Genomic DNA, 27,137 nt, shown 5'->3' with positions numbered 1-27,137 from the left:
GTTTAATTGTTTCTTTTTCCATTTTTGTATGAATTAAGGGCTTAAAATTTTATTTGTTACTAATGATGGATTTACTAGTTATATCTTGTAACTTGTATAGGGATCCAATAATCCACCTCCATGATCATCATACCTGTGAACCTATAGAGGGAAACCAAGACATGGGTTTTCCTCTTAGACTCATTGATATGCTTACATGTCCATCAAAGTAGTTCTAGGTTGGACAAGGCATGTGTTTTCCATCAGTAAAACCTATGGTCAATGGTTTCAAGTATAGTGCATCCAAGAGGGTAGATTGAGCAACAACAATGACCCATGTTGTTCTCATACTATTTTATTGGATCTTGTTCTCAATTCATTTTTATTTTGGTTTAAAATTATCAGGGAATCCATTGGACTTCCCACCTTTGATTCATCATGATACGTTTCATTGATTCTAACACATGAAATAGGGGACTAACAGATTCCACCTATTATTCATATTATGCACTGTAAAAATACATAACTCATGTGAAAAACATCATTAAAGGTTGTGAAGGTGTCAGGTTTGTTAGGATGCAACCTGTTTTTATAATACCCAAATCGATTCGAACACTAGGGCAATGCAAGTTACAATTATGTATCTCTCATTATCGTTTTTATTACAAAGTGTTGATGCTACTGTATGAGATTATATATGTTTTAAATTTATCACGATTCTATATATTCTTAGGAAACATAATGCCAATTGGGAAGGCCCACCAACTTGTCCCATATTGTTATATTTTCCTTGCTCTATAGCATAGCTTAGAAATGCTTGTTAGACTGTAGTTTCTTTACTTTGATATCATAGTCAATGTGTTAGTTTCTAAATTCATTGTGTTCATGAGCACTATGGTTCAAATACAATACAAAATTGCAACATGCCTGTGTGAAAGAGGCTCTGTGTTGATAGCATGATGATGTAACATCTCATAGATTTATTTTTCTCTATACATTTAGATGTATTCCCCTTTTTTGATAGTATATATAATAGGGTAATTCCCACTAGATATTGGACTTGAGACTTGCTTTATAAGAGAGGCATGAACACTTATGACTACTGTTGAGTGAAATAGTCTCTTTTGCGCCCAAAAAAATATTTCTTTGAGTATTCCATCTAGTGAATGAGACCTTTGTAGTAATGTTTTTGGGTTGTTTTGGTTTTTGAAGCATTGTATCGATTCTATAACATAGTTTAGAAATACCATTGATGCCCTAAACCTTTCACATATAATGTTAGTGTCTCACAAGTCTATGCACCTAGAATGATGATTTAATCTCTACGATTTAAGAAAATTAAATAACATTCTAGATCCAGTGAGATAATGGTGGTAAGACACAAAGACAACCTCACTTTAGATTTCTCTAAATTGTAACAACTTGACACCTTTACTTTACTGATTTTGTTTTCTCTTTGTTTCTAAAGAAATTACCATATTGTATGAATAGGGCTAGAGATAAGAGGAGTAGATTTAAAGGGAAAATAGAATATTTATTTTCTAATAAAGATGACCCTTTAAATACTAACTTGCTGGAAGGAGAATCAATAAGAGGAGGACAAGCAAGTGGGACCTTAATGACTAATCCAAGGCCTATGGTAAGAAAATAAAAATATCAAAGGTATATAACAGTAAAAAAACATGAAGATCGTGAACTTTCAAGCTGACCCTATAGTGGAAATGATGCTAACAAGTGGGCCAAGTCAAAAATCAAAACTAGAACTGGATTACAATCTAGTTAGAGACCCAAAATATTGACATCTGGAGACAAACTATAGTATGTTTAAAGGCACAAATATGGTAGAAGCTGAAGGTGAAGTGTGTGAAAATGGAAATGTAGAAACACATGTAAGAGATGAAGAAGAGGTAACTTTTTGGTTTCTAGTTGTATACCCTACTACAATAATATAAATGAAGAATATCCCTCCATTTTTTCCTCATTTTCATGGTATGATTACTAAAGATATTGATTCATTTCTTTTTGAGTTTGACATCTTATGCCATAGTTATGATTATTCAACTCATGCATAAAAATTAGTACTATTTCCCACCATAATCAATAAATCATCCTTTTTCTGATTTATGGGGTTGGAAGGAAATGCAATTCAAACATGGGATGAAATGTGTAAATCATTTCTTAGGAAATACTAAGAATATTGTAAACCCTTAGATTTAATAGAAGAAATTTTTAAAATGATATAAAAGGAATTAGAAAGGTTAAAAGGCTACCTTGATTTATTTTTTTGTAGTCTCCAAAAAACTAAGAAAAACTAACTTGACCAAGATACTATTAGGACTATATTTTTAAGAGATGTCTTAGATGGATCTATTAATATTCTTCATTTGATGGGAGTTAGAGATGTTTGAAAAAATCAATGAGATTTATAGGAGATAAGGTAGTGGTCAAGCCAAATCTAGTAAGGGAACTAAAGAATTTTTTATTTTTATTTTTTTCTGTTAGGCTATCCATGTCCTCCATAGATGATAGTAGGCTTAACCTTTGGCTTTAGAAACCATGACCCAAGGGCATCTAAGCAGAAAAAATCACTCGGGGATCACACCCAACCTGGGCCACACCATCCCTTAACATGACTAGATAGTTTGGCACAGAGTTTCGAACCAGTGAACTTCGCATCATGGAGTGACTTAATAGTAGACCTCCACCACCATTTATTGTACACCTCATGGGTAAAATTAGAGATACTTTTTATAAATCTACCAAGTCTACAATAGGTGGTGAGGGTAGAGTCAACTAGGACATTTGCTAAAAAATATTAAGATTGATCTTCTTGGTACTCCCATTTTACAATTAGATACTTTATAGATTAAAAAGAAAATTGAAGATGAAAATTTAGCTCTTTCTATTTTTTTTCCTAAATGTAGTAAGAAGAACCCACTCAGAGAATTCCTGGTGACACCTATCTAGATTATCAAGAATATACATGTGTGTGGAGATTGTCAAACTACTACTAAGCTCATATCTAAGATCATTGATCAAGAAATTATCATAAGAGACACCAACCATTTCCATCATGTTAGTAATGGAATGTGATCTTGTCATCGATACTAGTGAGATTAATTACACTAGGAATTCAAAGAGAGATTGCATCCCAACTAGACGTAAAGACCTTAATCTTCTTAAGGTTATAACTTGGAGCTTGGGAGTGACGACCTTGGTGTGCACTAATAATGTATGTTAAGTCTTGAAGTTGTAGGTGACCCTAGGAAGAATGATCCTATATGGTTCTTATTATTGATGTTATTGTAGGGTTTCTACTTGGAGAAACATAAGGTTTAGTATCAACTAAACATTCTTGGTGTATATCCACATTTTGTCTTCAAGCACCAAAACTATGAGGCAATAGAATAGTGATTACCTTCTAATTATTGTGGAGGTTTAACAAGGTACTAAATTCTCTTTGCAACAAATTCCAATTAAATATTTGTTTAGTGTCCATTAAGCCCTTTAGAAGAAGGCATAATATTAGGATCTCATATATTGAATTAAAGATCATGGATTGAGATCAGTTGAACTTTGTAATATCGAATGCTACAAAACAATGGCAAGTTTAATACTTCCAAAGAGATGGATCACAATCAAATAAGTCTTTATTTAAGAGAGACAAGCTTGAAAAAACCCATAGAGTAGTAAAATGACATAAATTAGATCAAACTCAATCATATTAGTAGTGTTGAGAATACCTAAGGTTCTTATTTCTATGGAGGAATTTAGATTAGGAATGCATATTACAAGTGTACTTACCATGTATACCATGAGATATGTTTTTTTGACATCTCTAGTAAGATTTATATTTTTCCATGCACCAAAGGAGATGTAGAGAAAAAATGTAGAGGCTTTACAGACCTTGTTGATATTGAGGGACACTAAGATTAATTATGCATTGCAAGATACTTTGAATGTTGTCATGGAATGTGTTTCAAGGCTTGATTATAATATGATAACACCATCTATTATTGCAATGGTTATGCATGGTCCAATTCAACTATCGAGGGATGATTTTCTTTAATCACTAAAAGAACTTACTAGAAATCTAATTGAACAAGTATTTGTGAACAGTGTAAAGTTACTAAGTGATGCAATTGTGGAGATTTTCACAGCCTTATGTGGTGTCTCTACTAATGACCTAAAACATACACCTACCCGCATTTTAATCTAGGAAAAATAAAACTTGTTTAGTTATGTTACCACAACATGGCCCAGATACACATGGTTTGGGCTAGAATATGGTCAATCCTCTCACATCACTTTATCTGAGCAAGAATCCATCATGATGAGAATATTTCTATGTATGTAGTTGATTTTCTAAGACAACTTGATGATGAAATCAAGGTTAGGAGCATAAAAAATGGATGGAGAAGTGTGTTTAGGATATTTACGGCTTTTGTTGATAATGAAACAAAATCTATTGCTGAAAGTGCATTTCAGAACATAGAGCAAGTGGTGTTAGAACACTTTAATTAGGTTATTATGAGTCCCATCAATAGTTGCAATTTGAAGATCATTATGCCATCCTTCAGCCTTAAAGCTATCCTTCTCTTACATTAATTCACAGTTTTTGTTATATTATGCTTAGTAAGAGGACTTAAATTTGTTTTCATAGTATGTGGCCTAATGTGGTTTAACTGCAGGAAATGAACCATTTTTTAGGCTATTACTATGCAGGGACTTGATGGAGAAAGCTAGGAGAGAATCTAGGGGGTTTGTCCACCTCCTTAACTCCCTAAACTTGGCTTGGGATCACAATATCCTCTCTCACCAGTTCAAATTCATTGGTAGCTTAGTGACTCCTAGTCCAAGTGAAGACCAAGAGGGATAAGATCCACCATTTTCGAGATCAAGGAGGGAACCACTCCTAATTTCAAGGGAGTTTCTTAAACTTCCCTTTTCTATAAATAAACTAGAAGAAGAGCTCATTAGGATTTGAAGTTTTTGTTAAGCTAGGTGTAGCTATTAAGCTTCAAGCTTGATATTATTACTTCAAACTTTTATGTGATGTATTAGACCTACACTTTTTGATAATGAGAAGTTAGATTTTAAGCTGTAGTTGAGTTAGTTTTAGAGGGATGAGCCCCTTGGGTTGGGGCCCAACCCAGATGCTTTGGTCGCTCTTCTTGTACTTATGTTACTTCTTGTTTCCAAGCAGTTCATAGTTTCTTGCATTTCAGTAGAGATTAATCTATCAAATCCCGTGGTTGTAGCCTCTACATCACCTCTCTTGTGGGAGAATGAGTGGAAGGATTCACAACCACAATCCAAAAATATTGTTTTTATGATTTTTTGGAAACAGATTAGTGTTATTTTTCCTGTTTTACATTTTCTTTCTGTAGCTTAGAATTCATTTTAGTGATTATATTAGTTTTATGGCATAAATTAGATGTTATTTAAATTCAACTCATCTTTTCCATCATAAGTTATTTCATTTTGTTAATGATAAATGGATGCATGCATGTGACTGATTTCAGGTTTCTTTTATCTATAGGGAAGGGCACCTTTACCACTTCCATCTTGAGCTCCTTCATCTTCTCTTTCCACTTCCAAATTTTGTCCCAAAACCCTGTTTTATAAGTCATTTTTATTAGTATACCAAGAGCACTCATCTAGTGAAAGATAGGCCTCTAAGCAGTCCTGAGCTTGGCTAGGAACTCAAACCAACCTCCCACCATTTTCTTCAACTTCCATCCACCTCTCCATACCATCAAGACAACATTTTCACCTTCTATAACCACTCGGATGCCCTCCTGTAACAGTACAAGCCTTCCTGTAGCATTACAAGCCTCCTATAGTAATCACTTGTAGCAAACCTGTAGCATCACTTTCCTTCATCAGTTTTGATCCCCACTGCAACTTTGATGTATTATAGATGAATGATGACCCCCAACTACGATTTTATGATTAGGGGAAGCTCCTAGACCAGTCCAACCATTCCTTTTCTTCACTGCAAAAACATAGTAGAGTTAGTTTTTTTTCACAAGTATGATGCAAGTAGCTTAACGATTTACAAGCAAGTGTGAACTAGGTATATGGTACATGCAATTTTTATTTATAGTTTAATGAATTATGCAACACAAAATAGTTTCCTTTCTGCATGTAGATTTGGTAGTTTGATGGATTTTGCAAGATAAAATAGTTTCTTTCTGCAAGTAGATTAGCCTTTGTCTTTTCACGAGGTGATTAGTTATCCTTTGCAAGTTTAGTCAATGGAATTTCCACTTTCATAGCTAGAAGTAATTTCCAATTGTACCTTTATTAGCAGGAATTCACACTAATTCAGTAGGAGGAACGGTCTTTGAGCACTTTTGATCTAATTTCATAATTGACAGTGGCATGAGTGGAATCCTATCTGTTGTGCATATAGCACTGTCACCTCGAAGTTTGTACAAACCCCAGGTTGATAATTTGAGTTTAGGATCCCTTGGGAGTTGCAACATTCTTGGTGCAATACCAGGGCTCACCACATTTTGGCACTATTTCCGAGGAGGTGTCTAGGTAGATGTTGTTTTTGCTTAAAAATTGTTTTTTGTTTTCAATACAATTTTTGAAAAAGTAAAACAAAATAAAAAATATTTCTTTCATTCCTCGTAGGAGTATGGATAATCAAGGGAAATTCTACCAAAAACTCCCACACCATCAAATAGTCAACTGTTGGGTCCCTATAATACTAGTGATTACCCCATTACTATTGTAGTTATACCCCTATTTATATTGTTGTGCCCCTATTACCCCCATATTGTTATTTCTGTGCCCCTTAGAATCCCCCTATTGTTATTTTTGTGGCTTTATATTATTATTATTAGGTCGGCTGGATTATATTGTGACTCCTTAGACTCCTATATATAGAAAGGAGGTTTTGTCATTTGTATCATCCAAGAATTGTTCATTTATGTAATGTAAAGGAGGTTGCCCCCTTGAAGAGGCTGAATTCTAAGGCGTGGATCTCTCTTTTCTCTCTTTTTGTGAGCTGGTTTCATAACATTTGGTATCAGAGCTTTGGATTCTAGGGTTTCGCTGCTCCAAACAGGTCATCGTGGCATTTTTGCTATAACTTTTTTTTTGTGACGTTTCAGAAGTCGCAAAAAAAACCCATTTGAGAAGAAATCTCACTGAACCTTGGGTCCGAATTTCAGAGCTTTTCGCGCAATATTTGTGGAGATATGATCTGAGGAAGTTGGTCTTTTTGCAAACTCCTGAATTACATTCAAAACAGGTGACCTGAGGAAAATCGTCATAACTTTCTCTCTGAGGATCGGATTGAAATTTCGTAAGAAGGTACAGAAAGAGGACGGACTGTAGTTTCTTGTATGTGTGTTTCAGATTCAAAGGTTGAAACAGGGACTCGTGGCACGTCGTACAACTTCGCTCTACTGAACCAGTCTAAAAGCAAGTCACTGTGGGAGATTTCACATAACTCTTCCTTGGAGAATCCAATTTGGCTCAGACTTGTGGCATTGGAAAGAGGACGTAGAAGGCTACTATAGGTAGCAATTTCAGAATTGGATGATCCGAAATTACAGAGATACATCAGATTCAATATCAGGCTTCTATAAAGTGAAAAAAGGTGTGTAGTTTTTTTTTTTTTTTTGTGTAAGCTTGGTTTAACGGAATTCAAAGGGCATAGTAAAGCATTATTATCGGTAACTGATGCCCCGAGGAAAGAAAATGCAAACACCTAGTAAGGAACCTGAAAGCTCTAGCATGACTCATGAAGAAGAGGAAGAAATGCTACATGATATATCAAAATTACAAGAACAAGTGCAACAAATGTCACGCTCACAAAAGCTAACAGAAGCTAAGATAAGTGGCGTGGAATCTAAGGTAAATGGAGTGGAATCTAAGATAAAGGGCATGGAAGCTAAGATGGAGGATTCGATGGCAAATTTGAAGATAGATTTGAATACAAACATGGAAGAATTGAAGAAGTTGCTACAAGAAAGGGTCACTAATGGTGAAAAGGTAGTAAAGGAAACTCATGATGAGAACAAAAGAAATGTTAATCATGATTCCATAGACTCTAATGTTGGATCAAAGACTCACCATGTTCCAAAAATCGATATGAGGAAGTTTGATGGCAAGGATCCCGCCACATGGATATTACAGATGGAGCAATTCTTCGATCTCAATAATGTGCAAAACACACAAAAGGTACGTATGGCAACTTTATATTTGGAACCAAATCAGTTTGTATGGTATCAATGGCTTTGTTCTCGTAAACAATTTATCACTTGGGCAATTTTTACGGAAGAATTGATAGCACATTATGAGGATACAAAAAGCAACACTTTTTTTAGCCAATTGATAAGTCTCAAACAAAAGGGTTCAATAATGGAGCACATTGAGGAGTTCCAAAAATTGAACATAAGGGTAAAAGATATTCCAGAGGAGCATAGGATTGATGTGTTCATAGGGTCTTTAAAGGATAATATCCAACATGATGTGCGCCTTTGGGAACCTGATTCATTAGAGAAGGCATTCAGGTTAGCAAGAAAAATGGAAAGCAAAATTATGGCAACTAGGAAGCATACCATTCACAACTATAAAGACGGAAGTGTTGTTGCCCATAGTCTTCCACAACCTACAAGGTTGACACCACAAAAATTGGAAGAAAAAAGAGCAAAAGGGCTTTGTTACAATTGTGATAGCAAATACACAAAAGGTCATAAGTGTGCTGAGAAGAAATTATTCTACATAGATTGTGAAGAGGAAGAAGAAAAGGAGCAAGAAAGGTCAAAAGAAGAGGATATATTCCAGGAACAAAGCCTAGATGAAGAACAAATAAATCCGACCATATCTTGTAATGCATTGGCGGGAATTACCACTCCTCAAACCATCAAGATAGAAGGACAAATCAAGAAGAAAAAGGTAATAGTGTTGATTGATTCAGGAAGCACCCACAATTTTATTCATTGTAGGGTAGCAAAAGAATTGAATTGCTTCCTATATCCAGCACCAGAGTGTCAAGTGATGATTGCAAATGGAGGAACAATAAATTGTTCTGGAAAGTGCCATAATATCAAGCTATCCATGGGAGAATATGTATTGACTAGCCCAATGCTTTCCATTCCAATGGGAGGTGTTGATGTTGTACTAGGAGTCCAATGGCTACAATCCTTGGGTACAATAGCTTTTAATTTTCAAGAACTTTTCATGAAATTTTCTGTGGAAGGAAAGGAAGTTGAATTAAGGGGTATTGCAGGGAAACCAGGAAAGATAATCAGCTCTAATGGAATGACAAAGCTTCTAAAAAAGGAGCAAAGAGGTGTAATTGCACAATTATGTTCGCTAGATGTTTCCACATTGGAATCATCTATTTCTCCAGATCTCCAAAAAGTCCTGGACAATCATTCCAAGGTATTTGAGACTCCCAAAGGTCTCCCACCTATGCGTGATCATGATCATGCTATTCATCTGATTCCAGGAAGTGTTCCTCCAAACATCAGGCCGTACAGATATCCATATGTCCAAAAAAGTGAAATTGAACGTATGGTTGCAGAAATGCTAGAGGCTGGTATAATTCAACCGAGTCAAAGTTCTTTCTCAGCTCCAGTAGTATTGGTGCACAAGAAGGATGGATCATGGCGCATGTGTCCAGATTATAGGGAGCTCAACAAGCTCACTATTAAAGATAAGTTCCCCATTCCTGTTATTGATGAATTACTGGATGAATTGCATGGATCAATTTACTTCACCAAGTTGGATCTTCGTTCGGGATATCATCAAATCAGAATGAAGATTGAAGACATTCCGAAAACAACATTTAGAACTCATGAGGGTCATTATGAATTTTTGGTCATGCCTTTTGGCCTTACCAATGCACCTTCAACATTTCAAGGTTTGATGAATTCAATTTTCAAACCATTCCTTAGAAAATTTGTGTTAGTATTTTTTGATGATATACTAATCTACAGCAAGTCTTGGAAGGATCATGTTGAACATGTTGACAGGGTGCTACAACTATTGGAGGAGAAACAATTATATGCAAAAAGATCCAAATGTTTCTTTGGAGTCCAGGAGGTGGAATATTTGGGTCATATTGTATCTCATGAAGGAGTTAAGGTAGACCCTAGCAAAATTAAAGCCATTAAGGAATGGAAAATCCCCACATCCATAAAGCATCTGCGAGGATTTCTTGGGTTGACAGGGTATTATCGCAAGTTTGTTAAGAATTATGGGAGAATAGCAGCACCTCTAACAACATTATTGAAGAAAGATTCATTTTCATGGACTTCGGAAGCAACAAAGGCCTTTGAACATCTTAAAGAGGCAATGTGCCAAGCACCGGTCTTAGCTACACCGGACTTCACAAAAACCTTTATTGTGGAATGTGATGCTTCAGGAAATGGAATTGGTGCTGTTCTAATGCAAGATGAAAGACCCATTGCTTTTGAAAGTCGTCCAATCAAGGGAAAGTTTTTAAGCAAAGCTATTTATGAGAAGGAAATGTTGGCAATACTCCATGCACTTAAGAAATGGCGACCCTACCTAATGGGAAGACACTTCAAGGTAAAAACGGATCATGATAGCCTTAAATACTTTTTAGAACAAAGATTATCCTCTGAAGAGCAACAAAAGTGGGTCACAAAGATGTTGGGTTATGACTTTGAAATCATCTACAAAAAAGGGAAGCAAAATGTGGTGGCAGATGCACTCTCAAGAAAGGATGAGGATGTGGAAGCATTGTTGTGTGCCATTTCTATTATCCAACCAGATTGGATAAACGAAGCAAGGGAGGAATGGAAGAATGACGAAGAAGTGTGGGCACTTATTCAAAAGCTACAACAAGATTCCAGTACTTCTGATACATTTAGCTGGCAAAATGATTCGTTATGGTACAAAGATCGCTTATACCTCTGTAAGAATTCCCAGCTAAAACAAAAGATTCTTATGGAATTGCACACTTCTCCCTTAGGAGGGCACTCAGGATTTTTAAAAACTTACCACAGGGTTAAGAAGGAATTTTTTTGGGATGGCCTTAAATCAGATATTCAAAAGTTTGTGGCGGAATGTTTGGTTTGCCAGCAAAATAAAGTTGAAACAATTAAGACACCGGGTCTATTACAACCTTTATCCATTCCAAGCCAACGTTGGGAGGAGGTTTCAATGGATTTTATCACAGGTTTACCCAAGTCTGAGGGAAAGAGTGTCATCATGGTGGTAGTTGACAGACTTACCAAGTATGCACACTTTTGTGCATTATCACATCCATTTAAAGCCAGTACAGTTTCTACTGCATTTATGGAAACAGTTCAAAAGCTACATGGAAACCCAAAGATTATTGTAAGTGACAGAGATCCCATTTTCACTGGAAATTTTTGGACAGAATTATTTTCTTGTCTTGGTACTCAGTTAGCTCATAGCTCATCTTATCATCCTCAATCTGATGGGCAAACTGAGATAGTAAACAAATGTTTGGAAGGATATCTTCGTTGCTTTGTATCTGATAAACAGACACAATGGGTCAAATGGTTGCCTCTGGCTGAATGGTGGTATAACACTTCCTTCCATACAGCAACAAAAATGACCCCATTTATGGCACTTTATGGGTATCAACCACCATCCATCACATCATATTTAAGAGAAAATTCTAAGGTTCAGGCAGTGGAACATCACATCGAACATCAACAACAAGTCCTCCAACTCTTAAAGGATAACCTCGTGTTGGCACAAAATAGAATGAAACAACAGGCAGATCAACATCGCAGTGAAAGAAGTTTTGATGTAGGTGATTGGGTATTCCTACGGCTACAACCATATAAGCAAATGTCCCTAAAGCAAGCTAAGAAGGATAATAAATTATCACCAAAGTATTATGGTCCGTACAAGGTGTTGGAAAAGATTGGTACTATGGCATACAAATTGGAGCTTCCTGCAGCTTCTCGATTGCACCCAGTTTTCCATGTTTCATGTTTAAAGAAGGTTATAGGTGACAAGCTCCCAATTCAAACAATATTGCCAGAACTTGACGAGGAAGGAAAAATTATATTGGAACCGGAAGCAATCACAGAAACAAGAACTCGACAGCTACGAAATCGATCAATTTCAGAGTATCTTATCAAGTGGAAGAACTTATCCGCTGAAGATTCCACATGGGAGGATCAGAATTTTGTGCAGAAGTATCCAGAACTGCTCAAGCGTTGAGGACAACACTTTTTTGAAGGAGAGGGGCATGTTGGGTCCCTATAATACTAGTGATTACCCCATTACTATTGTAGTTATACCCCTATTTATATTTTTGTGCCCCTATTACCCCCATATTGTTATTTATGTGCCCCTTAGAATCCCTCTATTGTTATTTTTGTGGCTTTATATTATTATTATTAGGTCGGCTGACTTATATTGTGACTCCTTAGACTCCTATATATAGAAAGGAGGTTTTGTCATTTGTATCATCCAAGAATTTTTCATTTATGTAATGTAAAGGAGGTTTCCCCCTCGAAGAGGTTGAATTCTAAGGCGTGGATCTCTCTTTTCTATCTTTTTGTGAGCTGGTTTCATAACATCAACCTTCACTCTTCTTCGATGACTGTGAGCTTCCATATCTGACTAAAAGGTAGTTAGAAGACCCTCTAGGTGAGAAAATTGAAATTTTTGAAGAACCTATTTAGTAAGAAGAAGAACCCACTTCACCTACCCAAACTATGGCTGAAAGTAGTGACAATGAGGTTTTCCCTATCAGAGAGACCAATGGAGAGTCTAGAATGAAGAATATAGGCCCTACTACCCTTCCACACTTCCATGGATTAACTTCTGAGGATCCTAACACCTTCATGTTTGAATTTTCTATTGTATGTAGGACCTATGACTATTCCTCTGATGAGAAAAAGATGAATTTATTCCCCTCTACCCTTAAATATGCAGTCTTGTGTTGGTTTATGGGTCTACCTGGGGGTAGCATCACTACCTGGGACCAAATGAAACATGCCTTCAATAACAAGTACAGGGACTACTGTAGGTCCAAATAAACCAAGGAAGAAATATTTCGAATGACACTTGGACCTGATGAATCCCTAGAAGACTATGAGGAGATATTTCAACTCAGCTATAGGAGAGCCCACTATAACCTTGATCCTGAATCACTCAAGCTAGTTCTTCTTTGAGAGATCAGGGAGGATATGTTGGTAACCCTTAACATGCTATCTGCAGGAAATATCCATCAGTTATCCTATGATGACATCGAAACTTTGTTCAATAATCACTCTAGGACTTTCAGGAAGAAGGGTAGGGCTAGTCAAGGCTTGGTCAGTTCCTTTCTCTCCACAACATCCATTAAGAATGAGATAGATAAAATGATGGAGTATTTCAAGAGTGAAATGTTGCATATCTTTACATTTCAATTGGATACAATGCAAATCAAAAGAAAATAGGAGGAAAAAAAAAAGACACTAACCATTTTCTTCCCTAGATGCACCAAAGGACATCCTAGGAATGAGTGCCCATTGAATGTCATAGTGGTCTACCTCGTCTGTGAAGAAAATCATGCAATAGGCAAATGCCCTTCTTTTCTAGGACTAAAAGTTGTATATCAAGGGGAAAAGAGGGGTCAGAGAAACTTTGCTTCATCAATCAAAGAATACCTCAAGGACCTCAGCCATATCAACAAGGCATGCAAGGTACACACTACTCTTATTATAATCAAAATCAGAATGTACCCTTGCAACCTTGGTACTCTTCCACTCATCCATCATGGTCCACACATCCTTCTTGGCCTTATGCTCCTTCATATCCTCCTCAACTTGTCAACCATTCTTTTAAGCCATATCCACCCCAATCTTCTCAATGGGGAAACCCATCAAAAGTGTGGAGGCCTCAAGTTAACTTGCCTACAAATTTACTACCTCCACCCCAACCTCAACAACAACTCACTCATCCTACTCCACCTAAGAAACCTCAAATGCCTACTCAACCCAATCCGATCCTAAACAACAAGTAAGAACAATAGGTCTACAATGGAGAGTCATCTTATCCTGCTTATGTTGTGGAAATCCAGGAGATCAACCTTAGGTTTGGAAGAGTGCTTCTAGATAACCACCCACCTTCTCCACCTGAAGAGATTGAATAAGAGAAGGAAGAGAGTGCTCCTCAATTCAATCCACCTCCTTTTCCTAAGAGGTTGATCCTCCCTACCCAACACGCCCTAGAAGAGGTTGAACTCTAGAAGAATGGAAGAATTTTTGTGTTAAGATACCTGTTCTCCAGGATATTAAGGATGTTCCCGCCTATAATAATCTCATCAAGGATAAATGTCTCAAAAATACTGGGAGAAGAAAAAGAGACACCCCCACCATAAATGTTGATGGGAAATTATCTTATTTGATGCTTGGGAGGGTGATATTCATGAAATAACTAAACCTTGGAAGCCCTATAGTATATGTGCACATTGGTGGCCATATGGTCCCTAATACACTGATTGATCTTGGGCTGCAATCAATGTGATGACTAAGGAAACAATTCTAAAGCTAAATCTACAAGGGGCTTTGAGAAAGACCACCTCAACGCTACAGCTTGTAAGCAAATCCACATTAGCTCCCGAGGGAGTTGATGAAGATGTTATGGTCTAAATTGAATCTTGGGAGTATCCTACTGATTTCCTGGTTCTCCAACCCAAAACCAAGTTTAATGTCTATCCTCTCATCTTGAGAAGGCCATGGTTAGCCACTGTTGATGCTTACATTAGTTGTAGGGCTATGAACATGACCATTAAGAATGGATATTTGTCTAAACAGTTGGTATTATACGCTCCTGCTCATCCTATATGCTCAATGAGGCCATATTCCATTGAGCACGACTTACCATTATGGTTAGAAGAGAAGGAAGAATATGAATTGTATCACACCATCCCCCACCCAATCTACACTCTATATACCATTACAGGAGGGGGGAAACCCAATGGATATGGCCTCATTGATCCTATCCTTTAGAATCAACCTCCCACTCCCATACCAATTGATAAGTTGATGAAAGAATTTGAGAGTAATCCTTGGGATGACTTATGCCCTATTGACTCAAGTCCAGACCATGTCAAGATTGTAGAGTTTGGGCCATAAAGAACCTTAAATGTCAACCCTTCTCTCTCGACCAAACAAGAAGAAAAATTATGTAAAGTGTTGAGGCAGCAATTGGATGATTTTTCTTGGGAGTATAAGGAAATGAAAGGTGTGCATACCTCAGTTTTTAATAACTATATTTACATCAAGGAGGGTTGCAAGCCTGTGCACCAACCCCAAAGAAGGATGAACCCAGCTCTTAAGGACATTATGAAAGAGGACTACAAAAACTATTGGATGAAGGGTTCATATACCCCATTTCAGATAGTGAGTGGGTGTCACCTCTTATGTTAGTTCTTAATGAGAATGGGAAGTGGAGAATCTATGTGGCTTACCAGGAACTCAATAAGGCTATAAAGAAGGACCATTTTCCCTTGCCCTTCATTGACCAAGTCCTAGATGACCTTGCAAGGAAGAAATTATTCTCCTTCCTGGATGGATTTAGTTGATACAATCAAATCCAAATCAACCCCAAAGGCCAAGATAATATCACATTCACATGTCCTTGGGGTACCTTTTCTTATATATTTCTTCCATTTGGTTTGTGCAATGCCCCTGCTACTTTTCAGAGGGCATTTTTGAGTATTTTTGTTGAATTGGTTCATGACTCTATTGAAATATACATGGATGATTTCACTCCTTATGGGTGTGACTTCCATGACTCTCTCTCCAATATGTGCAAGGTCTTGAAGAAGTGAATTGAAATGAACCTCTCTCTAAGCCCTGAGGAATGTGAGTTCTTGATGAATAAGGGGATTGTCCTTGGCCATTCCATATCCACAGAAGGGATACAGGTTGACCCAAACAAAATTGCCATCATCAAAAGGGTCCCTACCCCTCAAAAGAAAAGAGATGTCAGGAGTTTCTTGGGACTATCTGGGTATTATAGGATAGTCATCAAAGACTTTAGTAAAGTGGATTCACCTTTGTTTGGTTTATTGGCCAAGGATTTAGATTTCTGTTGGACCAACAATTGTCAAAAGGCCCTTGATGTGTTGAAAGAAAAGCTGACCACTGCACCCATCTTGAGGGGTCCCAATTGGGCATTACCTTTCCATATCCATACTGATGCCTTAGACAAAACTGTGGGGGAGCCTTGGGACAAGTATAGGGTAAGTTGCCTTATGCCATTTATTTCATTAGTAATAATTTGTCTAAATATTGTTGGAAAATGAAACTATATTCGATCTTGATTAATGTATTTGAGTCATAATGTATTGTACTTGTGAAAAGAATAAAGAAAATAATTTTTATTTTTTATCAATGACTTATTAAAGCATGGGTTTCATGCTTGGGTCATTATTATATTAGTCAAAGTCCCCATTGTGGACTCCTAGGATTAATATTGAGTCAATAGAGTCATTTTACATTTAAAGAGATGCTTCTTGGGCTTTGGAATCATGTACAAAGGTTTATTATTGAGTCAAATATGATTTATGTAACCTCCACACCAAGTCAGCCCAAAGGAGATAAAGTCATCCTAAGGGACTTCAATTCAACCTCACCTGGAGCCCATAAATAGAACTAGATCAAATTCATTTGGAGAATCTCATCTCAAGCAAGTTCAATGTCTCTAATGCAGCTGGGAAAAGTGCGAAGTAGGTCAAGGAAGTAAAAAAAAGTGTGAGTTGGGTCATGGCTAAGGAGAAGGAAGAAATCAAATTTTTGGTGTTATTCTCTCTCTCTTTTGTGCCCTGATTTGGGATATTGAAGTCTTCCAAGTGTTGCTACTACCAATCGTTCCCTATTACCATACATTGTTGCATAGTTGAAGATTTTGGGGTGGAAATGATGTTGGGAAGGGGTCGAAGATATGGAATGGTTGACTTGGTGTGGAGGAAGGGCTTGGTCTTTGTCTAGGTTGAAGAGTCTCAAAGAAAACTATTGAAGGAAGATAATTTTTTACTAGCTTTTCCCCTTGAGAGGGGTTTCTCCCTAGCATAATGCCTACATCTTGTGTCTTGTGTTTTTGTGATCTTCATACTCACATAATATGGTAATTTCTTTATGAAACATATGATAATAAAGAATTAAAATAAGCCAACATAGCTCAGGTGTAATTATCAAGAAAGAGGAATCAAACCCTAATCTACTTGCATTGATTTGTCAAAATGGTATTAGAGCTAAGGTCAAGAAAGGTTGAAGATCACTTTGTTGGCTCAAAAGGAATGAACATGGATTCTCCCTCTTTGATAAACTATTTGAGAATGGGTATGAACAATGTTGGAAGCTGGGTCAAGAAGGTCATCCACTACTTATTCAACAAGGTCAAAAGTCAAGGGTTCTTGGCTCCCCTTACAGGTTCTCTTAGTGATGACAATGCATGGATCATTGATAGTGGAGCATCAAGGCACATAACAGGAGAAAGTAAAAAACTTAATACACTATCAAAGGAGCCATATTCTCATTTAGTAGAATTGGGTGACAAAAAAAGCTATTGTGTTAGAGGCCTAGGATCAACATCATTGAAGCTAGAAAATGGATCGAAGTTGCACCTCAACAACATACTATATGTTCCAGGTTTGAAAAAGAATTTTCTTTCTATTTCTTGTTTAGAATACAAAGGGGATATATTTTATTTTGTTTATGGAAAATTATTGGTTTGGTGAATAGACTCTAGCATTGATAAAGCTATGGTTATTGGAGTTCGTGAAGGAAGCCTTTATAGAGTTATTACACCACCTCCTCAAACTTTGGTTCACATGGAGATCAATCCCCTTGAGCTATGTCATAGGAGGTATGGTCATATTCATTACAAGGTTATCCCTACTCTTAATCAATTGGTTCATGGCATCCCCAATATGAATTTAGATCATGAAGGTGTGTGCAAGCGATGCTATTTGGGAAAACATACAAGAACTCCATTTCTGAATAGTGAAACTAGGTCTAAATATATATTAGACCTCATTCATTCTGATGTATGTAGGCCCATGTCTGACACATCACTTGAAGGTCATCTATACTATCTAACATTTATTGATGACAATTCTAGAAAGACATGTGTCTACCTTCTCAAAATGAAAGATGAAGTATTTTAAAAGTTCAAAGAGTTTAAATCCGAAGTAGAAACCCTAACCAAAAGAAAGATAAAAACTCTAAGGACTGACAATGGTGGGGAATACACTTCTAAGGAATTGATTGCATATTGTAGGTAAGTATGGATTAAGAGGGAGCTCATTGTTCCCTATTATCCCAAACAAAATGGAGTGGCTGAAAGGAAGCATAGGTCAATTGAAGAAGGCATTCAAACAATGATCCTTGATCAAGACCTACCAAAATTCTTATGGGGAGAAGCAGCAATGATATCCATGTACATTCAAAATAGAAGTCCTCATAGAAGTATTAATAATAGAACACCCGAAGAAGTATTCACGGGAAAGAAACCAAGTGTGGATCACCTATGACTATTTGGAAGTCCAACATGCATCCATGTTCCAAAGGACAAGCGAAAGAAGTTGGATTCCACAAGTACCATGGGAATATTCATTTGATATAGTCTCTCCACAAAAGCATATAGAATCTACATTAAGGAAGGAAGGCATACTGAAGTAATCAGAGATGTCATATTCGATGAAAATCAAGCCTACAATAAATCAAAGGATATTCCTATTGATTCTGATGACGAAGAAGTTCCAATATTTGAAGAAGAAGAAAATCATCATGAAAACCCTACTACAAATAAATAAGAAGAAGAAGGACCAAGTGAGCCTATTCAATCTGTGGTCATCCCAATAACAAGGAAAATACCAAATTGGTTAAAAGCTACATTAGAAGATGGTGAATGACATGAAGCTACAAAAGGAACCTTCAGGAAAAGTAAAAGACCGAAGAGATCTTCTAGTCATGCTGCATATATGAAAAAGTTAATTGAAGTTGAACCATCTACATTCAAGGAAGCTGCTCATTAAGAGGTTTGGAAGAAAGTGATGCAGGAAGAGTATCAATCCATTATGAAGAATGGGGTTTGGGAAATCATTCCTAGACCTAGTGAAAAATCAATTGTCACATCCAAATGGATCTATAAGATCAAACTTGTTATTGACGGAAGTATAGACAAGTACAAAACTATATTTGTTGCAAGGGGTTTCTCTCAAAAGGAAGGCATTGATTATGAAGAAACCTTTGCACCCATAGTAAGGTACACTACCATTAGATCCTTAGTTTCATTGGGTGCTATGATAGGTTGGAATATCCATCAAATGGATGTGAAGACTGCATTTCTGAATGGGACCATTGATGAGGAAGTGTATATTGAACAACCCTAAGGCTTTGAACTTAATAACACGGACTCCCATGTTTGTAGACTCAAGAAGGCCTTATATGGTTTGAAGCAAGCACCTAGGGAATGGTATGCAAGAATGGATGCATATCTCCTTAGAATTAGGTTCGCACAGAGTTGTGTTGATCCTAATCTCTACATCTAGGTCATCAATAATGAGCCCATCATTATTCTATTATATGTGGATGACATATTCATCATAGGTGTTGTCTTAAGGGGGATTGACCCAGGTTTAGAGTGTACTGCACACCAACAAAACACTCAACCACTGGCCCTTTCGGTAACGACCTGCAAGCATATCACAGTCTCACCCAAAGTGGTTATGTGAGGTTGCAAAACCAAGTTTCTATAGCCAGAGGGATATGTGCACTGTGGCATCCATGTATTTATTTGTGTTTTGTAACTATATACAACTTCGCATACATAAATAAATTCACGTTGATGATTTACTTCAAAGATTCACACTTTATCACATAACATATCATAGAATAGTATAACATGTATTCTTTTACATAATTCAGTAGAAAGCATGCATAACAGTATGTATAAATGCATATAATGAACACAAATATGTAAGACTTATTTTTTTATTAACATAGATCTTTCAATTCATACAACTTCTCGAACTGTGCACCCAGTTGCAAGTGGTATGCACAGTCAGCTACAAACTCTTCAAGGTCTCCATGCACTCAGCTGTGGAGCCTTATCCTAGGGCCAAAAATACAGAATAAAGATATAAGATAGAAATGATTCATATATGACTTAGTGTTATAGCACCATTTACCACTCTTGGTAGATCTGATGCTCTGTTTAGGGCCTAGGGCAATCCTTCCTTCCAGACTTGGTCCAAAATCTTAAAAAACAATGTTTTATTCCCTATACGCTACTTTTCCCTGTGATAAAAGCATGTACTCGTGGGTCAACATATACCCTGCATACATATGTTAAAACACTTAAAAAAAATTAAATTTCCTTAATTTCGGGTGGAGTTCATGGGTTTCACTTGTTACTCACCTCGTATTGCCCGTGGCCCAACTGTTTCCCAACTGAAAAAACTAATTTGGAGAGGTATAAATAAACCTCCATGGGAAGGCCTTAGGAGAGAAAATTATGAGATATTGATACTATAGTGATATTATCCCTGATCAAGTCTGAAGAATCCCTGTGCCTCCTGCACTCCCCAAAGCTTCAGGAAACCCTTGTTTCCTCAATTATAGATATCCCCCATCTTGCTTGAGATATCTTTGTGTTGGTGATGGAGTAAGATTGTTGAAGGCCAAGAAAGGACAAATCCAGAGGATGGTTCCACTTCGAGCCAGAGAAGGACTCAGGTTGTATTTATCCACATTATCTATAGCTTAATTCAATAAAAAGGAATGTTGTTCTGTTTCTGACATGAAATGTGTTTATGCATCAAAGTTGTGTTGTAATTAATTTATGAATCTTTATTGATGTATAATTAGTCATTCATTTATATGATTTAAAGTTAACATCATGTATATCCTTTATGTTTCTACTATCGTGTATGTTCTATTTGAATAATTTTCAGGTTTCAAGAACATTGGGAGAAGCTGAGGGTTTGCACCCTGCGGGATCTACCCAAACGAAGGACATCAGGTAAGGACACTCCTACGCGATTTAGTAGATTAAGGATGTTTAATGATTGTTTGAGCATTTCTTTTTGAGGTTTTCCCTCCGCTCTGTCGGGGTTTTCAACCCAAAGCCCTAGGGTGGTTTCACCCGTAACAGAATTGGCGACTTCACTGGGGATAACAATATTGTTATTCCTGGTTTGGGTTATTAGTTCTCAATCAGGGATCGATTTCTTGATTGCTTGCTTTTGCAGTATTGTTTGGTCCATTAGTGTCCTAGGCATCAAGTCTGATCTTCTTGATCAGACCTTGTCTTTTTTTCCTTATAAAGCTTTGTATATGCTTTTTACTTTGTTTACAGTAGCATATACACGCAGGTTTCTGTAAAGCAGACTCACGTATAATCGAGTTTCCTATATTAGAAACACATGTGCACACTTCTGTGTTTTTACACAGTCACGTATCCAAAAATTTTGGATGATTTTTTCAAATCTTTCTGCCCAGTTAGGTTTGTAGCCTGGTGATTTCTATTGTTGTATGGTCATCTGCTATCTGGAGAATCTATTTTTCTTGCAAGCTTTCTTTTTCAAAATCTCTTTCTCACTAAAAAGATTTGGCCTAGGTTTGCTTCTTAAGCAAGTTTGTAGTTTGTATCTTGGTGTTCAAGGCTTCGTTTTGAAGTACTTGAGTGTTCTGGTCTTCTAGAATAGGAAATTGTTTTAAATTTCGTTTTCAAGCCCGGATTTCAAGTTCTCTTACTTTGCTTTCCCTTGTTTGGTGGCCTTATTTCTTTGCTTGATTTTTGAGAGTTTCTTTTTGACAAGTTTGAAATTATTTCTTTCTTGGCCTTTTGGTCAGTTTGTCGAAATATTTTTCTACTATTTAGGTCAGTTTGTATAGGTTGTAGTCCTTCTTGTTCAATTTTCATTCATTTTCGAGTTTATAACTTGCAAGATTAAAAGACTCCTTATGCTTATTTATTGATCTTTTGAGTTTTAGTGGAAATTTTGTGACTTCAAAAAGTTGTTTTGTTTCCTAAAAAGAAAAAGACAAAAAAATTATATATTCCAAAAAGAGTGGGAAATGGACATTACTTCCATATTTTGATGGCAGCTAGGGTCAGTCGTGTTGCCCTTGAAAAAAACACTCAAAAGAAAGTCTTTCCTCCATTCAGGTGGGCTTTAGTTTGACTTAGGAAATCCTTAACCTTGTTATTGAGTCATTTCTCCTCTGATTGGTTACCTCTTCCAATCATATGGAGAGTTTTCTTATGCCTCCTGCATGACAAACTTATACAAAGTTATCATATGCTGCCACATAGTCATAGTTGAGTCGTGGTTTTGTTCAAGGGAAGTAAGCCTGAGTTGGCCTCTCTGTGGTGTCTCTTGACCTATTTTTCAGTCATCCATCCCTGGTTGTCAGCGTCATGTTCATTATCACATCAGTTGTATTGGTCCTTTGCTCGTGCCGGTTTGAGAAGGTCTCCATTGACTTCTTACTGGCGGGTCTTGTCCTTATCGACTACGACAAATTTCTCTGAGGGTAGGTCTAGAACCGCACCCTGGCCCTATTTTCATTATTGATAGGTCACCTTGTGCTCAGCATTGATTAGTACCATGGGTCTTTGATTGGGTGGTTTCCCTTTTGTTCGACATCATCTTTCATTATCACACATTGGGATTCATGCAGTGCCTTGGTTTCCATTTGACCCGATTGGTGGATTCTTCGCCTCTGTGTCAGCTTTCATTATTGGTTGGTTCAGAGGGTTTCTATCGTGCGCTAGCTACATCTTGTGTATGCTGGAAACGTGCTTCGGTTGGGTTACTACATCTTTGTTCATCTGATTCCTTCTACATTATTGGCCTACGGGTTACACTCGTGCTAGATTGATGAAGGATGCATTAATGCCTTCCTTCTAGTGGATATTTTCCGATCGACTTCAGCTCATTTCTCTGGGAAAGAGATCTAGAGTCCATTTGGAAGTACCTTAGGGTTTTCAGTCATCAGTGGTAGATTCCTTCACTATCGACAGTGGGAAAACATCATTGTCTCTTGATTGATAGATTCTTTCAAGTGTTCAACTACAACTCATTTATTCGCACTTGTTATATTGTACTGGGTACCTTGACTCTCATTATCATTATCGGTGAGTAGTCTCATGTTTGTTAACTGTATACATCAATGACCAGTAATCAAACGATTTCTTACATGGTCAACTTCAGATCATTCATTCCCATTGTGTAGAAATGTACCATGGCGGTCGATGAAGACCTCCGGTTTGCATCAACATGTCTTGGCTTACTTGTCAGTTGCTCCTATTTCTACTAGTTGGCGCCATCCACCTTATATTTTGCAGTTCCTTATAGCGACATCTTATATGCTGGCACCCCAATTGCGATGTAGTATCATTTATTCCATCATGTTCACTTGGTACTATTGGGATGAATTTCTTGACTTCAGTGATTAGCTTCATACTTCAGCATCATTGATAAGCTCTTTATATGTGATATTCAGACATGTACTTTCTTGATTATGATTAGATGATCCATTATGTACTTTCAGTTCCTTTATACTTGTATACATATTGGATCTGCTTTTGTACTTGATATGCGAACATACTTTACTATTTCTGAGCATGGGTATGCCTGCCTCAAACAACAGTTTCTTTTTGATTGCTTTCGATGGCTTGGCAGGCTGAATTTTGGTGAACTCCTCCTCAGTCTCGGCATGATTCTTTCCATATGCTTAATAAATTTCGGCCATCATGTATCCCTTCTAACCTCATATATTAGGGGGCATCTGTTATAGCACCATTTACCACACTTGGTAGATCTGGTGCTCTTTTTATGGCCTAGGGAAACCCTTCCTTCCAAACTTGGCCCAAAATATTAAAAAGCAGTGTTTTCTTTCCTATACACTACTTTTCCCTGTGATAAAAGCGTGTACACGCGGGTCAGCATATATGAAACCTGCATACATATGTTAAAACACTTAAAAAAATAAATTTTCCTTAATTTCGGGCAGAGTTCACGGGTTTTACCTATTACTCACCTCCTATTGCCTGTGGCCCAACTATTTCCCAACTGAAAAAACTAATTTAGAGAGGTATAAATAAACCTCCATGGGAAGGCCTTCGGGGAGAAAAGTATGAGATCTTTATACTATAGTGAGATTATCCCTAATCAAGTCTAAAGAATCCCTATGCCTCTTGCGCTCCCCAAAGCTTCAGGAAACCCTTGTTTCCTTAATTATAGATATCCCCCATCTTGCTTGAGATATCCTTGTGTTGGTGATGGAGGAAGATTGCTGAATGTCAGGAAAGGATGAATCAAGAGGACGGTTCTGCTTGGAGCTGGAGAAAGACTCAGGTCGTATTTCTCCACCTTATCTATAGCTTACTTCAATAAAAACGAATGTTGTTTTGTTTCCAACATGAAATGTGTTTATGCATCAAAGTTGTGTTGTAATTCATTTATGAATATTTATTGATGTATAATTAGTCATTCATTTATATGATTTAAAGTTAACATCATGTATATCCTTTATGTTTTTTCCGTCGTGTATGTTCTATTTGAATAATTTTTAGGTTTCAAGAACATTGGGAGAAGTTGAGGGTTTGCGCCTTGCTAGATCTACCCAAATGAAGGAAATCAGGTAAGGACACTCCTATGCGATTTAGTAGATTAAGGATGTTTAATGATTGTTTGAGCATTTCTTGTTGAGGTTTTCCCTCTGCTCTGTTGGGGTTCTCAACCCAAACCCCTAGGTTGGTTTCACCTATAAGACTTAGCTTATGACTTCTTTCGACAAGGCACTATATATCCTTATATACATTTCATTACTACAAGACCATGGTCCACATAACATGGATCAAACACAACAATGAAATAACACCCAATACCCATTACAAAATTAGGGTCTTTGACCCACCCCAAAGCCGCTAAACATTGCGCGATAAATATAACTTCACGGACTCTGCATGCTCCGCTCCTCAAAATGTGGAGTTTTTGACCAAAGCTGGACCAATTTGGGTTGTGCCCTATAGGCCCCCAACATTGACATGTGACTCACCCCGAGTCACTCAGCTATAGTGCCCTTGATCTTCATTGCAATACCATTGTAGACTACATTGTACTGCTATAGTATTCCTACTACTTGTTTCTCCTCTTGGCACACCTCCTCTAGCTTGTAGCTAGTATATCTTCCCACCGCTTCTGCTTCACCTGTAGCTCCTCCTCGATCTTCTAGATGTTTGGATCCTCCTGTAGTGAGGTTCAAATTTATATAGTGTCACATACTAATTTTCCACAGTCTGCCACTATGTCGAAGATGCCTTTCAAAGCTGATTTTAAGTCCTTCTCCCTCTACTCCCGTACTTCTGGTGGAATGACTGGCTGAAGCCTTATTTGTAGCTCCGAAATATGCACTTCATAGTCAAATTTCATCTTCATAAGTGTATTCTTTGATTACGTTACTGTGAGTGTGAGCTTCGCGATCTTCTTTGCTGGTGGCTCCTCTTCATGGGCCTTCACATCCAAAACTGTGCTACAAGCGTCTGCAATCGATTTTCCAGTTGTTGTTGTTGTTTCCATACCTCATCTCTTTTCTTGGCCAACTGCTCTAGCTCCTTTTTCAGTGAAGATTTCTCCTTTTCCACCTAACTTGTAAACAATGAAGTTCGTTGTTCCCACTCCTACAATTCAGTCATTATACTATGGTGTAATTCATGTAGTACCTGAATCGAAAGTGTGGAATTAATGTTCATGTTGATGTTACTCTAGGCTTTATCTCATTCCCTATCCTCTGGTGCTTCAAACTGTAGTGCTCCAGCTGGCACCCTCAAAATCCTAATGTCGAATGTTGTCTCTATTCGTCGCTCTGCCTACAATGGTTGAGTTGTCAGTTGATTCCTTTGTCTCCTTGCATATAATTAGCGCAATGATGATGATTAACCACGCATAATGAAACATCTTCCCTTCCTCCTACGCTTCCCTACAATATTCCAAATATTCTTTACATAAATAGGTGGCCCAGTTAAACTAGACCTTGATGCTACACTACACAGCCAAAGAAACCACGGCTGCAAGGACCTCATTTGCCCTATGCTTCCACATGATTTTTCCTACCAAGATGTGCACAAAAAAGTGCACCCCTTGGTCACTGATAGAGCTAATATCGTATCTGCGTGATTTCTTGATAATTCCAAACTTATCTTTCATCGTCTGTTCCATCGCCTTGTCTTGATTATTTCCCACAAACTCTTCTATGGGGTGTTTTCCTTGGTGAGGCAATCCTATAATTCTTCTGATCAACATTTCATCGATTGGGATCCTCGTCCCTAGCCAAAGGCATCCATCATGTACTAATGTGAGAAGCTATTGCACACAACCTGTATTAGATGTGCTTCTACCAAAGTGTGGCACAAGTAGCATATTTAACATGCCTTCTCACTAGAATCCTGTAGCCCACCGGTATAACTCTAACCTTGTAACTCCACTTTCTCGGTAATATACCTACTGCAGGTATCTGCTTGGCTCAAACCATGGGCATTTTCTCTGATTATTGAAATTCCAATCCTCCATTTCCAACTGTAGGATCTTCCCCAACACTTTTCCATCAAACGACACTTCCTCCAGTACCAATGGAGTGAATGCGCCAAAATTCATATCTTTTGGGTCCTTGACCATCCTCGTGATTGGTTTTATTGGTGGCATGTAAGGTGAGAGCATAGAGGGAATTTTTACACCTGCTGTCTCCATCTAGTGCACCACGAACACTTCCTCACTATCATGAATCTCCTGTTGTTCCTTCTGCTAGATTGGTTTCTTCCCCTTCTGTGCAGGTTTCTTCCCCTTATCCTCCTTTTTTTTGTTCACATTTCCTTTTGTTTCTTCTTCCATGGGGATGTTCTTAGTTCTAACCCAGAGAACTCAGCTAGCCTCTTTTCTTGTTTCTTCTATGGTTGTGCTTCTGTGGGTACCTACTTTCTCAGTGACCTCATGCACCTTAGGGATATGGGTACACTCGTTGCTATGATTTGACCACCCTGGGCTTCCATGACTCTTGCTAGCCTTTTCTTTCCAAATGCTCTAGAAATTTCCTCAAATCTTCCCTCAAACATACAATGACTTAGTTCTCTCACCTTAGTTGCAAGTTCTCAAATTGAATTCTCTAGACAAAAAAGTG

General features: G+C 37.4%; 1 pseudogene; it reads left to right on the top strand.

The window, feature by feature from the left end:
• LOC149151447 (brefeldin A-inhibited guanine nucleotide-exchange protein 5-like) overlaps window positions 1-27,137 on the top strand; it is a 138,320-nt pseudogene that overhangs the window by 34,800 nt on the left and 76,383 nt on the right.

The sequence above is a fragment of the Pinus tabuliformis genome, chromosome 9, assembly GCF_031772625.1.
Source record: "Pinus tabuliformis cultivar Carrire ecotype Pingquan chromosome 9, CPIR1, whole genome shotgun sequence".
Taxonomy (NCBI): Eukaryota; Viridiplantae; Streptophyta; class Pinopsida; order Pinales; family Pinaceae; genus Pinus; species Pinus tabuliformis.
Note: the sequence above shows the minus strand (reverse complement) of the source record. Positions and strands in the feature narration are given on the sequence as shown.